At 47.1% G+C, this 18722-nt stretch overlaps 1 protein-coding gene across 8 annotated transcripts in view; it reads left to right on the top strand.

Moving 5' to 3' along the window:
• The window catches only part of TRAPPC9 (trafficking protein particle complex subunit 9), a 733440-nt gene that overhangs the window by 334683 nt on the left and 380035 nt on the right, over window positions 1-18722 (top strand). The gene's annotated exons all lie outside the window — the stretch shown is intronic.

The raw sequence follows: 18722 nt of genomic DNA, 5'->3' as shown, positions 1-18722 counted from the left end.
CCTTGCAAGGGGGACCAGACACCCCCGAGCCAGCCTCCCCTCCTCACGGATACCTGCCTGCCCTGCCTCACCCAGGAACCTCAGGCCTGCCTTGTTCAGAAAGGAGATGGACACCAATCTGTTGTTAAGAGAAACAGATTTAAGTAGGGAATTAGCATACGCTTTAGAGATGACTGGAGGCTTAGAAAGAAGGACTTTGCTTCTGCTAACTGAAAATCCCCGTGAAAATCAACCTCATTGGCAGAGCAGCGGATTTGTAGAAGAGGAGTCTTGTTTTTTTTTAAATATATATATATATATATATATATATATATATATTTTATTATACTTTAAGTTCTAGGGTACATGTGCACAATGTGCAGGTTTGTTAAATATGTGAGAGGAGTCTTCTTAATGGGGAGCTTAAATGACTGTGAAGTTGTCTGCTTTCCAAAGGAAGCAGCTTTAAGATCTCCTGTGTGCAGGCCTTTTCCTAGGACCGACCCATCGCCAGGAGGGTGTAACTGAGGCAGAGTGGCTAGGTGGAAAGAGCAGTGGCTTTGCAGCTGGACAGAGCTGGCTCCACATCTAGGCTCTGCCATTTACTGGCGAAATCATGCCGACCCCTTGGGAGCCCCAGTTTTCTCTTGAAAAGTGTAGCACTGATAATCCCCACCCCATGGGATCATTTTGAGGATCTGCCGTACAAGGAGCACAGTGGGTATTCAATTAGTGCCAGTTTCCTGCCTTCACTTCTCTCAAAGAGAATGAATTTGCCTCACCCAGATTTTTTTGGAAAAATTGGACACAGTTTATACCCTAGCCTTTGTCCCCACCCTTGGCCTTTAGCCTGCTCATCAACCTCAGACCATTAGTCACTGCTTCTTGCATGCAGTCTCCATTCTGGCTGGGCACAGGGTGACCCACTGTGGTCTCTCTGTGAGTACCAGCCATCTGCCATGGATAGCTTGCTTACACCGGAGCTGGAGTTGGTTTCCATGAAAACTTTGTGTGTGTGTGTGTGTGTTTCTTTTTCTCTTTGCTCCACAGTAAATGAAACCACACTTAGGCTGCCTCAGCACCGAGCGTAATTGTGATTGAACTGTACTGTGGTGATCTGAATTAGCAGCGAAAGAGCCACAGGAAGGTAAGATCAACATTTGTTGCCTTTGGTATTGATAAAAACAAATTAACACAATTGCAAATTCTAACTTTTGTATATGCCATTGTCTGTGCTGTCTTTGTTTTTGGCTGAAAAGCCAATTTAGCTCTTCACCATGAATCATTTTAGTAAGGCAAGTAGATGCTATCTCTGTTGGTTTATAACTCACCCTGCAAAAGCCACCACACTGCCTATACTTTCTTAATACAGGTGAATTTATGCTTTAGAATTTATGACTTCAGGTTAATCTAGTAAAGTCACCTTAGCTCTTATATTCTTGGGGACTAATTTTTGGCAAGAAAGAACCCGGTAGAGCAACACAAATTTGTAAACTCAGATTTTCTTTAGTGTCATGGTTTTAGTCTCGTGCTAGTTTCTGTATAGGAGCAATGCTTTTGGATATGGTAGCTATTTCCTGTGATGGGAATGCCTTTGCAATCAAGAATGTATCTCCTTTAATGTTTGTTGATAAAATGAAATTATTTCCGGAATATGTATTTTTATTATCAATGAAATCTGTGGTTTATAAAAAACCCTGCATCCTTAACATGATTCTAAATCAAGGATGCCAAGAGATACTTGTTTCTTTAGCTCCTTGGATATTTCCTGAGGGCCTGCTCCGTGCCAGGCACCAGCCTTACTGCTGGGATAGGGTTGTGGATGAAGCATGCTTAGCATCTGATTGAAGAGAGCTGTATGATAATGCGTTTTATAGGGTATGATGTATGATTAAAATCACCGAAAATTAATTTAATTCTGTGTCTTCCTACTCTAACATAGTTGGTCGTGTATGTTCATGATTCTGTTCATTCATCCATTCATTTGTTCAGTCGATGGATAAATATGTCCTGAGCCCCTGTCCATCATGCAGGTAGGCTTGGTGCATGCCTCACAGAGCTTCTGTCCAGACCCTTGTTTGTTCCAAACCTGCATGTTTGAGAGAAACAACGATTAGACATCTCCTTTGAGCCAAGTGCCACGCTAAATGCCTTTTTGCACTTGACCGTCTTTAATTTCCAGAGCCCATTGAGAGGACGGTTTCTCTCTCTTGGTTTGAAAGTGAAGAAGTGGTGTCTCCAGATACATATGTTAGAGATGTCCAGACATGGCTGCTGGAGAAAGGTAGACGCCAGTTCCAGACCCAGCTCTCCTCTGCCCCGTCTAGCACCCAGCCCCATCTGGGAAAGGATCGGGTGAGGATGAGAGCTCATGGCTGTCAGTGGTGTGCCATGAAGCTGGGAATGCACAATTAGAGATGTGTTCATTGTCGTCCAAATAGTGAGGGTCACAGCGCCTGTGAGTCCACTCCCTGCCCCCACACCTGCCACGCCAGGCCCACCCTGCAGGATTTCAAGGCTTCCCTTCCACCTCTGCCTTTGTGGGGGCCTGGAGATGAGATTTGGTAAAGTTAGCCAGACTGAGCTACTTCTCGCTACTTATGCTCTGGCTAAATACTCTGTCCTAATTAAATGTTTCTTTTTCATTTAAAATTCCACAGTGCTGTAATTCAAATTAGAAAGCTGCTGTTTTGACTGATGATGTCATTTAATTTCAGGATCATTGTGCTTCTTGTATTCAACTGCAGACTAAATTGGACCCTATCTCAGAGCTTTTATCGCTATAAAATATTATGTTCTTACAAGTGTCTGATTAACTTCTCGTGACGGGGTGTTTGAATTCCCTTCCGCCGATGTTCCTTGAGAGAACTCCTTGACATGGGACTGGGGGGCTGATTCGTTAACGTCTTTGTTTGGAACCTGGTGCCTGAGAGTCCGGTTCTGAAATGGACCTGTCGGTTTTCCTCTGTCTAGTGTCTCACGCGTAAGATGCTCCAGCTGGGTCCCACCGTGTCCCCTCTTCCAGCCTGGTCCTCTCCCTCCCTGGCCGTCTCAGTGGGTACCCCGCATTGGAGAGCCAGGAGAAGAGCTGAGAGCAGCTTTGCCCCTCATCTGGTTTCCTCTGAGTCTGCTTGACAATCTCTTTCAAATCAACTTTACTAAGGAAGAAGTTACATATCGCAAAATGTCCCCATCTGAATTGTGTAAAGAATGAGATTTGACAGGCCTGGTGCGGTGGCTCACGCCTGTAATCCCAGCACTTTGGGAGGCCGAGGATGGCGGATCACAAGGTCAAGAGATCGAGACTATCCTGGCTAACACGGTGAAACCCCGTCTCTACTGAAAATACAAAAAAATTAGGTGGGCGTGGTGGCACGCACCTGTAATCCCAGCTACGTGGGAGGCTGAGGCAGGGGAATGGCATGAACCCGGGAGGTGGAGCTTGCAGTGAGCCGAGATTGCGCCACTGCACTTCAGCCTGGGTGACAGAGCAAGACTCCATCTCAAAAAACAAAAAACCAAAAAACCAAAAAACCAAAAAAAAAAAAACAACAGAATGAGATTTGATAAATGAACATGCCTAAGACCTAGAATGTTCCCGTCACCCATAGGTCCCCTGCACACCTTCCCCTTGCTGCCATTCCCGGACAGACACTGCCATGCTTTCTGAAATGTCAGATGATGCCCTTTCCAGAGTTCCATGCCAGTGAGCAATGACCTCATAAACCTGAGTTGACCCCGTGGTCTGCGTGCCCCTGCTCTGTGCCAGTGACTAGGTTCTCGTCGATGCTTCCCGGGTCACCACAGCTGTCTGCTGAGCAGCACTCCTTTTGGTGCCTCCCCTGTTTCCAGAGTGATCTTTCCCAGAAACAAGCCAGCTTGGTGGTTCCCTCTGAGTGCCCCTGGGCCAGTTACCTTTGAGGCCCTTAGGGAGGCCGTGTCCTGCCTCCGAGCTCTGGGTGGACCTCTGCCTGCTGACCTCAGCTGCTGCATCACCATCAGCCCAGCTCCTGCTACTGTCCCTTGCCTCACTTCCCCTCGCAGCCCCATGAGGAGGTGGGCAGAGGATATTGCCATCTCTCTTTGAAGAATGTGAAGAGCAATGTTCGGGTTTTGCTGAGGCCACCTAGTTGGTGGGCAGTGACACCCCGCAATTTTTATCAAGTACTTGCCTTCAGGGTATAGGGCTTTCTTTCTAGAAATGGCAGCATTGAAACCCAAAGGTCTTCTTTTTAAGCTCTACAAAATATGAAACTACATATTAATATTTCCTAGAGCCAAATAATGAAGACTCTTTTCTCCCAGTGACCACCCCTACTATGGCAGATTCTCTGATTACTACCAGGTGTGTGCTGCCCTCCCTGTGGGAGATTATACCCCCACCTCACTGCCTTCAGACTTCGAGAGTGATATTGATCCTCCCCTCGGAGGGTCCTCCCCTGTGGGGGTCCTCCCCTGTGAGGGTCCTCCCCTCTGAGGGTCTTCCCGTGAGGGGCTGTGCTTCCCTGCCTGGGTGGTGTCAGGCTTGGGTTTGTGATTTGCTTTGGCCCCTGTGAATGGCTGGGGCACATGGTAGATGCAGTAATGCCCCCTGCCCAAAGATGTCCACGTCCCGATGCTCAGACCTTGTGTGTCAGACCTTGTGTACATGTGAGCTGACGTAGCCAAAGGGACTTTGCTGATGTGATGAAGTTAAGGACCTTGAGAAGGGGAGGTGATCCTGGATCATCCAGATGGGCCCAGTGTCATCACCAGGGTCCTTCCAAGAGGGAGGCAGGGCTGGGCAGAGAGAGGAGTAGGGGCTGTGACTATGGAAGCCAGAGGTTGGGGCAATGCAGGAAGGGGCCACAGCCAGGGAGAGCGGGCAGCCTCCAGAAACTGGAAGGGGTTCAGGCAGAGCCCCCTCCGCACCCCACCCCAGGAACGCAGCCCTGGAGACATGCCGGTGTGCAGGCTTCTGACCTCTGGAACTGGGAGATTATCAGTTTGTATTGTTCTAAGCCACTAAATATGTGATCATTTGTCATAACAGCAATAGGAACCTAATACAGGGGCACATGTAAACTGCTGAGCAGAAGTTTAAAGAACCAACTGGGAGCTGTGGCCATCTTTCTTTTGCCTTCAGCATAAGGTGAGCAAAGTCCTGGTGGGGACACGTGCTGCTTCAGCCAGGGTCCAGAGTGAGACAGACATGGACCAGAGCCTGTCCAGTGAAGAAATGAACCTTGGTTTTAAGCCACTGAGATTTGGAGGCTGCTTGTTACCACAGCATAACCTAGCCTCTCCTGATGGAGCCACTTCGCCTGCACTCCTCACAAAGAACTCAAGACTTCCATTCATTCAGCAAATACTTTGCAGTGTCCTTTGATGGCCAGGCACTGTTTGGCCCCTAGTATACAATCAGTAACAAACAGACACCGATTGTTCTTACTGTTGTGGAGCTTATAGTTTTCCTGGGAAGACAGAAAATAAATAAGCAACGGATGACTATGCAACTATAATTTTTGATGAGTGATATGCAAGAAATACACGGGGCATGATGGAATAAATAAGGTGCAGTGGGGTGAGAAGGGCTCAGAAGCACTTTGTGAGGAAAAATGAGGGGTTGGGGACAGTGCCAGCAACAAGGCGGGTGGTGTGGCCAGTTACTGAGATGGGGAAGCCTGGAAGAGGATCAGGTTTAAAAGGGAAAGTAAGAAATGTGGTTGCAGAGGCAGTAATTTGAGGTATCTGTGTGACATCCAAACAGAGATGTCAGATTGGCAGTTGTGTGGGTGCATCTTGGTCAACACATTAAATAAAAATAAAAATGTATAGGACCCAGTAACACTTTTCTTTTTTTTCTTTTTTTAATTTTTATTTTTTATTATACTTTAAGTTTTAGGGTACATGTGCACAACGTGCAGGTTAGTTACGTATGTATACATGTGCCATGTTGGCGTGCTGCACCCATTAACTCGTCATTTAACATTAGGTATATCTCCTAATGCTATCCCTCCCCCCTCCCCCCACCCCACAACAGGCCCCGATGTGTTATGTTCCCCTTCGTGTGTCCATGTGTTCTCATTGTTCAGTTCCCACCTGTGAGTGAGAACATGCGGTGTTTGGTTTTTTATCCTTGTGATAGTTTGCTGAGAATGATGGTTTCCAGCTTCATCCATGTCCCTACAAACGAAATGAACTCTTCAGTTTTTATGGCTGCATAGTATTCCATGGTGTATATGTGCCACATTTTCTTCAGTCTATCACTGATGGACATTTGGGTTGGTTCCAAGTCTTTGCTATTGTGAATAGTGCCGCAATAAAAATACATGTGCATGTGTCTTTATAGCAGCATGATTTATAATCCTTTGGGTATATACCCAGTAATAGGATGGCTGGGTCAAATGGTATTTCTAGTTCTAGATCCCTGAGGAATCGCCACACTGACTTCCACAATGGTTGAACTAGTTTACAGTCCCACCAACAGTGTAAGAGTGTTCCTATTTCTCCACATCCTCTCCAGCATCTGTTGTTTCCTGACTTTTTAATGATCGCCATTCTAACTGGTGTGATATGGTATCTTATTGTGGTTTTGATTTGCATTTCTCTGATGGCCGGTGATGATGAGCATTTTTTCATGTGTCTTTTGGCTGCATAAATGTCTTCTTTTGAGAAGGGTCTGTTCCCAAGTAACACTTTTTGATGTGCACATCCAGCAAACGTTAAATCTATGCAAACTGTGAATAACATCATGCTTGGGATGGCTGTGGATCCCATGTTTCTGACCCCAGCCTCACAAAATCATTCGGGCTCTTCAAGATGAGCTCAGGTGCCCCTCCTCGAGAGAGGCTTCCTGAGCCTCACGGCTGAGTCACCTGCCTCACGTCTGTGCTGCACACTTGCCTTGCAGCATGGATCCCCTCCTCAGACACTTGAGGCAGCTTTGTTCCTCTCTGCCACTTCCTACTCATTACCCGGTCTTTGAGGTACAGAAGAGGCATTGAGTTCTTCTTTGTGTTGGACCTAGACATACACTTAAAAAAATTTAATTCTCACAGAAACATCAGGATGTAGGCATTATTTCTCCTAGAAAGGGAAAACTAAGGCTTAGAAAGCTTTTGTCTTTTAACCCAAGTCACAGAGGTAATAAACAGCAGATATAGGCACTGAATTGGATCTAAGACTTTTGTTCACTCTTACTATATGCAGTAGTTATCTATTGCTTTCTAACAACTTGCCACAAATGTAGTGGCCTAGAACAACATATATTAATTAGCACACAGTTTCTATGGGTCAGGAGTCCAGGCATGGCTTAGCTGGGTCCTTTGCTTAGAGTCTGACAAGGCTGAAGTCAAGGTGTTGGCCGGAGCTGCAGTCTCATCTGAGGCCCAACTGGGGATGGATCTGTTTCTAAGCTCCCTTCGGTTGTTGGTGGAATTCAGTTATTTGTAGTCATAGGAGTGAGAGCTTTGGTTTCTAGCTGGCTGTTGGCTGAAGAATGCACCTCAGCATCTAGAGGCCACCTGCGGATCCTTGACCCATTGAAGTTTCCCAGCATGACTGTTTGCATCCTCAAAGACAGTGTAGGAGGGAGGGAGGGAGGGAGAAAGGGAGAGAGAGAGAGAGAGAGAAAGAAAGAAAGAGAGAGACGGACTCCAGCAACATGAGCCTACAGTCTCATGTAATGTAATCATAGATGAGTAATCACATAGGTCCTACCACCTCTGCTTTAAGCAAGTCACAGGACCCACCCACACCCTCAAGGGGAGAGGATCACATAGTAGTATGAACACCAGAGGGTAGGGATCATGGGACCCCTTTAAGAGCCTGCCCTACAGACACACAACTCTGCTCTATTTATCACTTTCACCCCTACTGGACGGAGCACAGAGCTCTCCAGAGGAGCCCTTTAATAAGTGATGGTGAAGTGGAAGCCACTGATTCTTCATCAAAGCGCCTATAGTTGAGTTTACAACAGGATAGGCCACAATTTTGCCTTTGGTAATGACTTCACTGTGTGCCTATAATTATAACATTGGCAGGAAAATCTAGGTCATCTCTCTGTATCCACTCTGCCCTCTCTGGGGCTTCTGTTGCTGCTGCTGCCTGGGCCCTGCCACAGGCCTGCACCACTTCTCCCCTGGGTCACTGCAGCACTTTCTGCCCTGGCCTTCCTGCCTCTTCCATACTGCCAGAGTATCTTAAGTGACAATCTGACTGTGACTTCCCCATGGCTCTGAAACAAAACTCAAACTCCTTAGATAAACCAAGTTCTCCATCATCTTTTCCTTTCTTGCTTCTCCAACCCTGACCCTTGACACTGTCCCTCTTTCATCTCAAGGTCCAACAACACCCAGGCCCATGGATGTTCTGATCACTCTGTTCTGTCTCAGGCCTTTGCACCCATTGTGTTCTCTCCCTAAAAATCTCCTTTCATCCCCTTCCTCACTTAAATTTCCCATATAAATATGTGGCTTAGTGAATTCTTACTTTTCTTTCAGGGTTACTCCTCAGTGGAGGCATCCCTAATATCCTGAGGGAAAGTTCGTAGAGAGCTCTTAGAGAACCCAACGTCTTGCCTAGTGATTGGGTTTTGTTCCTTGACCCTTAAAAAAATTCACCTCTGTATTCTGAGAAACTTCCACAGTATTTGTTGATGGCATGTGCCCCTCACATCTTGATTGAATGGGTGGATGGATGGTTGAATGGATGATGTTGAATGGATGGATGGATGAATGAATGGATGGATGTTGGATGGATGTTAGATGGGTGGATGGATGTTGGATGGGTGGATGGATGTTGGATGGATGGATGGATGATGGATGGATGGATGGATGTTGGATGGATGAATGGATGGATGGACGTTGGATGGATGGATGAATGGATGGATGGATGTTGGATGGATGAATGAATGGATGGATGGATGATGGATGAATGGATGTTGGATGGATGTTGGATGGATGGATGGATGTTGGATGGATGTTGGATGGATGGGTGGATGGATGAATGGATGGATGGATGGATGGATGTTAGATGTTGGATGGATGGATGGATGTTGGATGATGAATGGATGGATGGATGTTGGATGGATGTTGGATGGATGGATGGATGTTGGATAGATGGATGGACGGATAGTTGTTGGATGGATAGATAGATGGAGGCTAGATGGATGAGAGTATTGCAGAAAAGCTGTATGGAAGTGAAAATCTGAAAAACAAAATCTATTTAAAATTCCTTCCTAGGAGAAGCACTCTATATTGTATTAATTAACTCAGCTTGCTAATCAGGGAAATGCTAACGATCTCTCCTTCCAGTTGCTGAGGAGAGGTGCTGGAAGAGCACCCGCCTCATTCATCATTTCAGCTCAGGGCTGGCTGTGTTTATTTTTCTGGTAAATAAGGAAAAGAAATTACACTATACTTTGAGCTGAAGGTGTTTTCTGTTGGAGTTCAAAGCTGCCTTAATTTCTATCTTGTGGATGCATGGTATATGTTATATAACTCAAGGCTGGGGCTGTGTCACCTCTCATCTGTCACAGTGCCTAGACCAGTGCTGAACACATATACGCGAAACACCCAGGGGTTCACCTTAAGAAATAAATCCTAAAGGATGTGCTATGTCAATTTATCTTCATTCACTTTCTCAATATCTACTGACCACCCATTATGTGAAACTGTGGCATCCTGGAATCTGAATGGGACTTGGAAGCAAGGAATTCAGTCTTGCCAAGGGTACTGAGATGTGTATGGAAGGAAGTAGATTAGAGGGAGATGGAGGGAAATACTTTGAGAAGCCCACGAACAGTTCTACAGGAGCCCAGGTGAGAGGAAGGGGGGTTCCTTTCCGGTTTAGATGAACTTGGAAGGTTTTAATAGAGAAGGTGACATTTGAGAGACCCCACGGTATGAGGTAGAAGAATTTGGAGTTAAAGACCTGGTTAAATTCCCTGGTTTATTTCTCAGCTGAGCCACTCTGAAGATATTACGTGACCTCTTCTTACCTCAGTTTTTAACCCCAAAGATGGGAATGTTACTGTGTACTCAAGTGTGTATATGTGACGGTCTAATGACTTAATAGGTTATGGAAATGCCTTAAGGGATTACGTTCATCTTCATTAGGTTGTGGAAGCCCTTAGAGGGTGGCTGGGAGTCGTACATGAAGAAGAAAGCTTTACAGCCAGAGGGACTGATAGGAGGCTGGCGTGTAGGTGAGGCGTGGAGTGAGGATGCCCCTGGTCAGTGGTGCTGGTGGCATGGTAGGGACTTGCGGGAAAGGGGGTTGGGAGGAACTGCTTGAGGGGCCATCCTGAAAGGACTTCTGTTTTGCCTTATCATGCATTACATTTTTGTACAGCCAATTCATCATCCTGATCACAGTTTTCTTAGGCTATGGCTAAAATTAGCCTGAGTTTCCTGAACTCATTCCAGATGACAGCCCCGTGTGCTTGCTGGCTGCAGGACGCCATGCCTGGCATGGTTTGGCTGGCCGCCTTTTTGTCCTCACCTCCTGCTGTGCACTCCGGCTTTCTGCTCCTCTTTTCTCCTTGCCTTATCTTGCTGTGACACTGTTGTGCCTACCTGGGTCTCCTGGAGATGCTTACATTTCAGCTGGCCTTGGCCTGACATTAGACTGCATTTGGAAGGGGCCCTTGTAAATGAAGACCCTTGACTGTAGTTAACAAAATCACCTTCACGCTGTCTTAAGCCAAAGAGGGACTGTTCTAGGAGAAGCTTGGTGTCTCACAGGAAGCCAGGACACACTGCAGGGCCAGGCTGCAGGTGGGACCCAGGCTGGAGAGTCCTCAGAACCAGCCTGCCTGGCTTTCCGCACCAGTGTGCACTGTCCCTCAAGTGCTGTCACTTGCTCTGTGGCTTCTTGTCCTTCCTTTGTCTTTTTCTATTCACTGGCTCCTCTGCTGCTTCAAACCCATGCCCCTCACCCATAGCTGTCTCATCCCCCAGTTCACATCATGACAGGTGAAACCTACAGCCCTGATAGGATTCTCTCAGCACCAACTCCAGACCAGCAGGTGGAGGCATCTTCTTGGCCCAGCTTCTATTACGTGTCCTTCTCTGCTCCTGCCACCTGGGGCCAGTGGGACCTGAGCCCCTTAGTGACAGACATGGCTACCAGAGGCCTTTCCTGTGCACAGACGACAGTTCCCAAAGAAGGAGACCATTGTGGGCTAGGAAGAGACTTCACAGGGTGTCCACTAAGGTACCCAGACGTTACAGAATCCTTTGACTACTAACCTGGAATCTCTGGAGCCTCTTGAAGGCCATAACAGTTGAAATGATAGACGTTCATTCATTAAACATTTGCTAATCACCTGTAATGGCAGGCGCTACCTACATTCCAGGGGTAAAGTGTGTGTTGCAGTAGTTGCTTTGTTCAAGCTGGACTTAGTTGAACTTGTTGTCTGGTTCCCATTCCAGGCGGCTGGGCTGTTCTGTGGGTGCTGTAGCTACTGGGGTCTCGCTGCTTGGTATCAAAGCGCCACTCACATGCATCTCATGGAGCTTTGCCTGGAGCAAATCTTGGTTTCTGATTTAAATGGGATTAATAGTGACCATCTCATAGAGTTTATGAGGTGTAAATGAGAAAATATATTTGTATGGACTTTGTAAGCTCTAAATTAGTTACACAGTTATGATTTCAAATTCCTAGTGTTTGCAGGTAAACGGTATAGTTCAGTCATGAGAGGTAAATTACAAATGCACTGTTGGTCTTTGAAGCTCTTTAGCTGGAGAGAAATCTATTTTTTATTTTCTAGACAATGTGCATTTGATGTTGTATCTTGTAACTGTAGTGATGAATCAGAATTTATTTTCCAAATTCTCTTTAAGAGAAAAAAACATCAAGCTTACTTTTGCTGCTCAGTGAGTTCTGTTATGCAGCGTGTTAGAGGCTCATTCACTTCCTATGTTTATTTTTTTCACTGCTCAGCACTAAATAAAAGCTGCCGTCATATGCCTTGCTATGGTTTGAATGTTTGTCCTCTCCAAAACTCATGTTGAGATTTAATTGCCAATATAATAATGTTGAGAGATGGGACCTTTAACAGGTGATTAGGGCATGAGGGCTCCACTCTCGTGAGTGGGCATAATGCTTTCATAAAAGAGCTTTGGGGAGTGGGCTCTCTTGGCCCTTCTGTCTTATTGTCATGTGGGGAACCAGCATGTCCTTCTCCAGAGGATGTAGTACGCAAGGTACTATCTTGCGAGCAGAGAAACCAGGCTCTTATCACCTGCTGAAGCCTTGATCTTGGACTTCCCAGTCTCCAGAACTGTGAGCCAGTTGCTCCCTATAAATTACCTTATTGCTGTTTCCTTATAAATTACCCAGTCTTAGGTATTCTATTACAGCAGCACAAAATAAACTAAGACATGCCTACTGTGTGGTGAGCACTTTGCATGTATCATCTCATTTTTATCCTTACACCAGTCTACAAAGAACATATTATCTCCACTTTACAGATGGAGAAACTGAGTCTTAGTGTGTCAAAATGATGTGCACAGTTAAGTCAGTAAGACTCTCACACTCCAAAGACCCTTCTCTTCCTACAGTACCCCACTGGCTCAAGGGTCAGAATGGGGCGGTGTTAGAACTTCAGGTGAGAGGACATTTCCTCCTATTTGTGTGGATCCAGCCTGTGACCGGTTGCTCTGGCTGCATCTGGGTGGTTGGTGTGGGAGAGCCTGAACTCTGCCTACTCAGCCCCACCATCGCTGCTGCCCCACCTGTAGGGAACCTCTAGGGTACCTTTGGACTGAGAAACCATAGATCTCTTCTCTCTAGCTTGTCAGCTGCTGCCAGAAGGGTATACCCCAGACCTGAGCAGTGCCTGGGGTAACTTCTACTCAAAACCACAGCAAGCATTTATTGTCTTTAAAACACAATAGCATCATGAATCAATTTTAGTGCTAGAGAGATATATGTGACTCTTTAAAATGGTCCCCTAAAGTTTGTAAATTACAGGCGGCAGCATCAATAAAATAACGGCAATGCCAAACAAATGACTCATCATCTTCCCTCAGGTTCTGTACCAGCCTTACCTTCTCTCAAAGGGAAAAAATGAGTGCTTAGTTGGCTGCTTAACTGGATTCCTCTGAAATTTCACAAGGAGAGAACACGTCACATGTAGAATTGGTGCCTCTAGGGGAGTGATAATCGTTACTTTTAGGTATGAATTTCCTGCCTCCGAAAGTTGGCCATGGATTCTTTTAACAGGTGCAAAATAAACCCTGTCCAGCTTCCAGATAGCTGCCAGCATGATCTTTCTATAATGTTGGTATGATCACATCTCACCCTACTTTAAACCTTTTCATTATTCCTCATTGCCTTAAGAATAAAAAATTTACCCCCTTCGCCCATGAGACAGACACACACCCTGCCCCTGCGTCTCCCCGACCCCTCATAACCTGCGTGCAGTTCCTGGTCTCACTGTTCTTTGTCACACCTCTTTGCCAGGTGCCTGCTGCCCCCTCTGCTGGGAACAGCCTTCCTCACCTTTTATGTTCGTGAGCTCCTTCTGATCTGTGCTCAGGCACTGCCTTCTATGCAGTCTTTCCTTCCCCCAGTAATAATCACAATCCACACCTGCTGTGCGCCAGGTGGTCTTGTAGGTGTTCACGAGCACTGTCACATTCGCTCATCACACCATCCCTTGGAGGGTGACTATTACTGGCCCTTGGAAGGAGAACAAGGGCCCCGGGCACAGCATCCTCAGTGTCCCGTAGCCTGTAAGTGTGGAACAAGCCTTTAAGCCCAAATCTGGTTCCAAAGGCTGTATGCTCTCCCCTTTGCCAGGCTGCTTCTCCCAGGTGATTATCCAGCCCCTGCTCTGTGCATTCACTCTACAGCTGGGTCTTACTGCATCCATTGGTTCCACATCCTTAGATTCAGGCAACCATAGATTGAAAATATTTGGAGGAAAACAGTAATACAACCAAAAAAATACAGTATAATGGCCAGATGGAGTGGCTCATGCCTGTAATCCCAGCACTTTGGGAGGCCAAGGCTGGTGGATCATGAGGTCGGGAGTTTAAGACCAGCCTGGCCAAGATGGTGAAACCCTGTCTCTACTAAAAATACAAAAATATTCGCTGGGTGTGGTGTCAGGAACCTGTAATCCCAGCTGCTCGGGAGGCTGAGGCAGAGGTTGCAGCGAGCCGAGATCACGCCGCTGCACTCCAGCCTGGGCGACAGAGCAAGACTCCATCTAAAAAAAAAAAATAAAAAACCATTATAACAACTGTTTACAAAGCACTTACATTGTATTAGGTTATAAGTAAGCTAAACCTGATTTAAAGTACACGGGAGGATGTGGGTAAGTAGACATGCAAATACTGTGCCATTTTATACCAGAACTCGAGAATCAAGGATTTCGGTGTCTGTGGGGTTCCTGGAGCCAATTCCCCGTGGCTGCTTCAATCAGCACACTCTATGGTCATTTATTACGTGCAGTTGTACTTTGCTTACATTGTGGGCTTCCTTCAGTCAGGAAGTGTCCTGCTTTATTCTTCTCTCTCCTTCCGTGATCTAGCACAGACCCAGCTCTCAGGAGGTAGTCAGACTCTTGATTGAACTTAATTGAATGTATAATTCCGTGGATATTGCATCTTTTTCATTGAGTCCTATGTATTACTCACATATTCCGGATCATCAACAATTCCCTCCCTCCTCTTCTCTCTTGGCTCTTTTTACTTCCTTCCTCTTACAGAAACTTTTTCTGTTTCCGAGGAGGTTTGCAGTTCTCCCTCCCGCTCCCATATGCTTCCTCCTCACGTGCCACATATTTGCTCTCCTAATCACAGACACTTCACCTCTTTCCTCCTTCTTTGTCTTTAAGTCTTGGATGTAATGACCCAGGGCCTAAAAGCAATTATAAAATGATTGCATCAGTGACGGATGGTCCTATTATGATTCCATCCTGTGCTGGGATTAAAGATTTTACCATAAAGTGCCAAGGATGGCTACATTAATGCCATCTTTCTGATCAAGCTTAATTCAAATTTTTGTCGATGAGAACAGTCAAATTAATGACATTATGATATCAGATTTCTACTTTGGACTACATGGGCCTAAAGTACCATGTGTCTTTTGCAACGTCAGCAGTTGCTGTTAGAAATATTTTCTTTTGTGAGGTTTTTTTTTTTCTTCTTCAGTCCTTTTTGTCCTTATGAACCCATCACTAGGCACACAGAGGCATTCATTGTTGACTGGCTCGCTGGATATATGGCCTGGGAGTGATGTTCCATTTACTCCTCAAATGTAAGAAGTGCCTTCTGACCTGGAGGTATTAGTCTAGGTGAGGGGATTGGAAACAGGAATAACAGTCCCCGCTCAGAAGCAGAGTGAATTTTGTGAGGAACTCAGACCAGCTACCAGCCGTGCTACTGGAGGTGCATACTGGGTGCTGCTGAAGTATGCAAGAGGCCACCCCACTCAAAGGAAGGGCTTAGGGAGGGATTATGGAAGCAATCAATTCTGATCAGAGACTTCGAGGCAGCTCTTACGTAAATGAGCCAGAAGTTCCGCAGATGAGTGGGCCTGACTTTCCGATCGAGTGGGAAGCGTGGGTGTAGCTGCACAGGCTTTGATTGTGTCAGGGACTCTAACGTGGACATGTAGAGGGTCTTTTGAGTTGAGGGCCAATTAAAGGTTGGGAGGTGAAAACTCCATATGCACCAATCATCAAGTTGGCAGCGGAGAATTCAGTTTATCAGTTCTACTCATGTGGGCTTGTGGAGGCTCCCTGGAGTTGAACTTATCCTCCAAAACTTGAGGAACCTGCCTCTTTGTGACTTGGGGCGTAGGAAGTGGAAGTTGCTTCCTATGGACAGGCAGAGCCCAGGTTCACAGTGGAGGGTCCCTGCTGAGTCTGCCTGGCGTCTCCTCCCTGACTTCTCCATGCCCAGGACTCCCTCTGAGCAGTGAGTGGCCAGGCAGGTGCCTGCTCCTACAACCCTGAAGCCCGGAAAGCGTGGTTTCTCTCCCCATCCTTAACATAGAAATCACCACCGGACATTTTTGCTGTTTTAAAACAGTTCATCCTGCCATGGTAAATGATGGCAAACATCTGTGTCATTTTATTCTCAAAGGCCCCACCTTCTGTGTGCTGCCTGCTTCTGGACACTTTCCTGATGGTCCTGCTGGAAATACCGTCCCTGCCGCTGAGTTTGAGAGCAGGCGTCAGCCTCCCCGTGATACAGCACATGCTGCCTGGGATGGCGCTTCTTGTGTCATTCTCCCTGAAATGAAGCACCCTCTGTCCAGGGGACTATGTTCTATTTGTCGAAACTTCACAGGACATAAGTCACTGCTGGGCCTGTGCTCTTTCTTCACCCATCTCTCTGCTCCCCACATAATACTAGACGTATTTCCAACCCCTGAAATTCCCAACTGCTCTCTCATATATAAGTAAGCAAAGGAAAAATTATGTGGAAGAATTTTTTTTTATTTTGATGTCAAGAAAAGAGGAATTTAGGCTGGGTGCAGTGGCTCACGCCTGTAGTCCCAGCTACTCAGGAGGCTGAGGCAGGAGAATCCCTTGAACCAGGAGGCGGAGGTTGCAGTGAGCTGAGATTGCGCCACTGCACTTCAGACTGGGTGACAGAGCGAGACTCCATTTCAAAAAAAAAAAAAAAAAAGGAAATTAAAAAATAGTGATATGTCTAGGATATAGCATGATGCAAGCCCCCAAATCAGACAGACCTGGGTTTGAATTGCAGCTGATAATCTGCAAGGCCACCTATTAAAAGTGGGGCCTCTGAGCAGAATGTCTTCACCTGTGAATGTGGCATTCTATCTGACGGGATGTTACGAGACTAGGAGATAATGATGAACCCACCGGCTCTGACCTGCAATTTCTTCTGTAAAGATGGGAACAGCTCATAGATCTCTTGAGAGGATGAAAAATCATGCATCTCCAGTGTCCAGCCCAGTGCCTGACATGAAATGGAGGCTTACTGGTCGGGAGCTCTGACATTATCTGGAATTCTCCATTACTCTCCTCGCATCTGTCCCACCATCATCTGGAATTCTCCATTACTCTCCTCGCTCTTGTCCCACCATCGTCTGGAATTCTCCATTACTCTCCTCGCACCTGTCCCACCATCATCTGGAATTCTCCATTACTCTCCTCGCACCTGTCCCACCATCGTCTGGAATTCTCCATTACTCTCCTCGCACCTGTCCCACCATCGTCTGGAATTCTCCATTACTCTCCTCGCACCTGTCCCACCATCGTCTGGAATTCTCCATTACTCTCCTCGTGCCCGAGGCAAGGCTAGCCGAAGCTTCCCGTTGACATGTCAGTTTTATTATTCCTCCTCTGTTTATGAAAGTGGCCAAGTTGATGAAGGAGAAGGGCTACCCAAAGATGTTCTTTTCTGGAGAAAGCTGTGAATATTTTATGAAACATACCACCAAGTCCTGCCGTGGCGCCTGCGCCTGAGCCTCCTGCAGGAGTCACCTTATTAAAATGTCCCCGTTGATGGAGTATGCTGGCGCATACAGGGAGAGCTTGCTTCTTTTCAGAATCACTCAAAAGTCATACATATTTTAAGGAGTTTTATCTGCCCACTGTTTTCTGTATGTTAATCTGTCACACCGATCACTTTTTCAGGACAAAGTATCTTGTCTTGTTCTTAACAGCGAGTCACAAATCTTGCTGTTAGTGTCTTTCCTTTCTGTTTTACCTCCATTTTGAAGGAAAGTTCTATGTTGTCCTCATACACACATTGGGACTCTTTTAATGAACAAATGACTCTCATCCCTGAGAAACGTGAGCGTATGCACCCAGGTTTGTATCTTAGGGAGACCTGCTCTGGGCGTCTCGCTCTGCTCACGGGCATCAGTGCAGCTGTCGCTGAGTGCCCACCTCGTTCCAGGTGCTGTTAGGTACGGGGCTGGGGGTGGGGGGGATGTACATTGTTCTCTGTGCTCCTGCTTCCCCCCACCACGTTCCAGAGGCAGCAACAGTAAGTAACCAAGGAGCACAGCATGGGGTTAGGGTGCTCCTGGAGCTGGCGGCCAAGGTGTTGAGGCCAGCCTGGGCAGAGGCAGGTGGAGGAGAGTCTGGATGGGTGTCTTGAAGGTAATGACCTCTGAGTTTGCCTGGTAGGAGGAGCTGACCTCACCTGAGCCTCAGGGAATCTGGTCAGCATGTGCCAGGTTTAAGGCCCAAACTGAGGAGTAACTGAAAAAGAAAGGGGCTTTTAATGGATGTATCAGTCAGGGTCCCCCCAGGAAACAGGCAGCACACTCAGAGGGGTAACTGGGGACAGTTGAATAAAGGGGACTTTCCAAGGGCCTGGGTGGTGAAGGGAAACCCAGGAGGCATGGGAAGCAGTCTGGGGCTATCAGCAGCTGGGGGCTTTGGACCCTCCAGGTAGAAGGACAAGAGGAAGCAGTTACCCAAACAAGTGGGGAGCTGCTGCAGGGGCTGCAGGGGGGAGCTATTGCAGGGGGAGCTTTGGGGGAGCTGCTGCAGGGGGTGTAGGGGGAAGCTGCTGCAGGGGGAGTATGGGGGGAGCTGCTACAGGGGATGCAGGGGGGAGCTGCTGCAGGGGGAGCATGGGGGGAGCTGCTGCAGGGGGTGCAGGGGGGAGCTGCTGCAGGGGGAGCATGGGGGGAGCTGCTGCAGGGGGAGCATGGGGGAGCTGCTGCAGGGGGTGCAGGGGGGAGCTGCTGCAGGGGGTGCAGGGGGGAGCTGCTGCAGGGGGAGCATGGGGGGAGCTGCTACGGGGGAGCTGCTG

Source organism: Pongo pygmaeus, chromosome 7, assembly GCF_028885625.2.
Source record: "Pongo pygmaeus isolate AG05252 chromosome 7, NHGRI_mPonPyg2-v2.0_pri, whole genome shotgun sequence".
Classification (NCBI taxonomy): domain Eukaryota; kingdom Metazoa; phylum Chordata; class Mammalia; order Primates; family Hominidae; genus Pongo; species Pongo pygmaeus.
This window is presented reverse-complemented; position numbering and strand designations above follow the sequence as displayed.